This window comes from Physella acuta, unplaced genomic scaffold, assembly GCF_028476545.2.
Source record: "Physella acuta isolate Inbredline_101_S28 unplaced genomic scaffold, ASM2847654v3 ptg000345l, whole genome shotgun sequence".
NCBI lineage: Eukaryota > Metazoa > Mollusca > Gastropoda > Physidae > Physella > Physella acuta.
The window spans coordinates 30,327-34,146 of NW_026731864.1; positions in this window are offsets into that span (position 1 = coordinate 30,327).

Sequence of the window (3,820 nt, forward strand, 5' to 3'; positions counted from 1 at the left end):
GAAGCTACCCTTTTCTTTTTAGTTGCTTACATAATATAAATGGTTTTATCAGAGGCGTATCCAGGTTTTCGTTGTAGGGGGAGCGAAAAGAGCAAAAAAAGGCGCCGAATTGTTAACACATTCTATATATATATATATATATATATATATATATATATATATATATATATATATATATATATATATATATATATATATATATAATTACTAGCTGTATGTCATTACTTCGCTATGATGTAAAATAAATTGAAAGTAGCACTCTGAAGAAATAAGAAAAAACACACAATGTAGGCCGACAAAACAAAAATTGTATCAATCTAAACAAAAAATATATAGATCTATATGCACACACTACAACCAAAAACAACGTAACACAATCTGTTTTGTAATTCTTGTAAAAAAAAATTTCTTTCATAATAATTCCTGGGAAATTATTTAAGACAAGTGAAATAGGGGAAATAATCATTCTCTTAATATAAATATGTATATATCTACACATTTAATTATAACTGTCAAAAAAAATAATTACTTTAGAATATAATGAAATTGTTTTTAACACTATTCGTGTTTACAAAATGTTTTTGTCTATAGTTAAAATTTAATATATCGTCATCATAAATGCTTAAGGCATAATGAAAGTTTTTAAAATCAGAGTTGGTATAAAACCACGCTTTTCGCGATTAGAGAAAAACATGCGGATTAACTGCCGACATTTAACTAATAATCGGTATTTTAGTTCAGATCGTATCTTTTATTTAAATACTGCTTTTTTGTGTTCTTTATAGATAATTTTTTAACAGGTGTGGGTTAGATCACTGTATTGCTCACACCCCTTTTTACTGGTAATTGCAATATTCACAGAGTTTTACTTTTAAAATGCTAATTTTCTGGCGGCATAGTACTTTGGTACATCATTACGCGTTTTTCTACTGGTACTTAACAGATCAGTTCGGGGTGGGTTGGGGGGGGTGGGTGGGTTTTGGGGGCGGGGTGGGTTCAACTTCATTCACCACTGTCCGTTCACTTTAGGTCAATTATCCAACCCAGTGTATACCTAGATGTGACATTAATGTCGCTCTACACAATTGTGGTGGAGAGGTGTGGGGGCGGGGGGGGGGGGGGAGATAACCAACTCAGAGTGGACATAGCGTCAGTTTTTACATGACTGTTCTAAACATACATATATATTACACAAATATATATTACACAAATATATATTACAGAAACAGATTTAAATAAGTAGCAGTGGTATTATGACAATATTTTTTACAGAGAGGTCCATGTGGGAGGGGGTGGGGTTGTAACTGTTTCATTTTAATTTGTAATCACTAGCGCCCAAACTGTAAGAATACTACTACTTCATCGTGATGACGTTGTTGACCTTGTCAAAATGTCCCCACCACAACGCAGTTTGCTCATAAGTAAATTTAAATAGAGGTGCCACATCAGTTGTATTTGTTTCTGTATTGTAATTTAAAAAAAAAATAATCACACGATTCAAACTGTATATACAAAGTAATTATGTGTGAAGTTTTATGTATAACATTTTCTAATTCAATTATTCGTAAGCAAATACATTATACAGTTGCCTTAAACCTCACCCCTTTTGCCAAGTGGTAGGGCCTACTGCCTTAGAGGTTTTTTAAACATTGCAATGCATCGTAATGGTTTTTTTTATAATGTCAAACTGATGCAGCTGTTAATACGTGTTGTAAACGTAGACACTGCTAGACTAGTACAATAAGGCTTAATTGCTGCATGAAAAGAAATCTTGTGATTTACATAGATGTGCTGACCAAAAATACTTTTTTATCAAATATCATTGTTTAAAACTTTGAGTTTAAAAAGTTTCCAAAAAGGCGCCACTTTGCTGAAAATGGCCAGAGGGGGAGCGGCTTTATATACGAGAAGTTAAAAAAAAATCTAATTACAGACAGGTTATACTATAGTAAAAAAAACATCACTGTCTGTATTATAATAATCAAAGATCCTGGCAGACATGACTCCACAATCAAGCAAACGTAGTGTTAAACAGTCAAGTAATCCGCAGTGCAAAGAAATCTGGAATGCAATTCTGTCGGTATTTATCATGCAGTCTAGTCAAGGCGCGGTGATGGGTCTGCTTCATTTGGTATTCCCCTTTTGTTGGGGAAATATGGTTTCTGACGCCCTCGCCATCTTAAGTCGCTTGGACACTATTGTTCAACTTACAAGGAACGCGGCAAAGTCTTTTGAACGTTCCGTCTTGTTGCACGTGGTCGGTGACGCCGACTGTCTTTGATTTTGTTTGTTCTTTGATGATTGTCTCACCTCGCCTTCATGGAGGAGGCTGTCACATACAGTTGTAGCCCATATATGGAAACTAACATGGATTTACATTTTTTTCTTTTGACAGCCATCTGCTATGTCTATCTCATGGTCTGACGGCCCATGTCGCCTTGCTTATAGAATGCTACACAAACAAGAGCTAAACAATACGTTACTCACAATGAAACCGCACCCAGAATAATGAAAACGCGATCACAACTTAGGACATCCCGACCAGTGCGCGCATTGGCCGGCCAATGTACAAAATACGATCTTAGTACTAAGTTCTTCGGGCTTTGGCCAAGAGAGCCGGGCAATGCGCGCATTGGCCGGCCAATCCGCGCTTTGGCCGCACTTCGGGCTTTGACCGTAATATATATATATATATATATATATATATATATATATATATATATATATATATATATATATATATATATATATATCGCGTGTGTGCTCCATTAAAAGCTGCGACTTGGCGCCCAAAGTTCCACAGCGGCTGTCTTAGCACCTCATGAGGTCCTTAGATTGAACGCCAGGGGTCAGGGTACTATTTGATTCAATGGTCAAACAGCACAGAGGCGCATCTGCCGGCACCCCGGCGGTTGGGTGATCCGGAGAACCTGGGCTCCCCCATGAGCAATATGGATCCTACATGCGTTTTAAAGAACGCCATACACTAAAAATCGATGGCTACATGAGCTCATTTGATCCGTTGATTGAGTGTCCTGCACAGAGGCGTAACGAGAGGGGTTGGGCGGGGGGTGACCCGGAGCGCTTTGTACTATGGAGTCATGGACACCTTCGGATGGGTGTCCCTCCCAGAGTTTCTTCCAGGCATCTCTTCGGGGGGGGGGGGGGGGGGGGGTCGAACCCCCCCCCCCCCCCCCGAAACGTTTCTACCGCCCCCCCCCCCGAACGAAATGAAATTTATATAATTTATATAGAAAATATATACTTTTAACAGTGTCGTCGTCCCCCGAAGAAAGTCTACCCCCCCTCCGAAAATTTCAAGTGCCCCACCCGGAGAAATAAGTCTGGAAGAAACACTGGTCCCTCCCACTCCCCCCAACCCCCCACCCCGAAGAGAAGACTGAAATAAACTCTATAACCCCATTGTATCCAAATCTAGGTTCTATATGTTTAAGAATAAAGTAAATTGTATTGTGATTTTATACACAATGGTAAGCCGACATCGAAGAAAATAAATAGCATGCCATAGCATATTTTTTGGCCAAGTAGTCAAGTCTAATCTATTTCTAGTCTAGATCTGTTTTACGTAATTCTGTGTATGCTGCGTTTATATTGTAAATTCTTGATACAAAAGATACATATTATATATAGATTCTAGATCTATTATTTATTTTAGATGTGTAGCCTATTTGTCTTGGTAATTATTTGTGATTTTTTTTTTCGAGTCTCACGTAAGGGAAATTCACATTTACAGTCTTCTTCGAATCTAGATTTCTATGTCAAGGCTGAATAACACGGAAGAAGTGACGTAATTACTTCA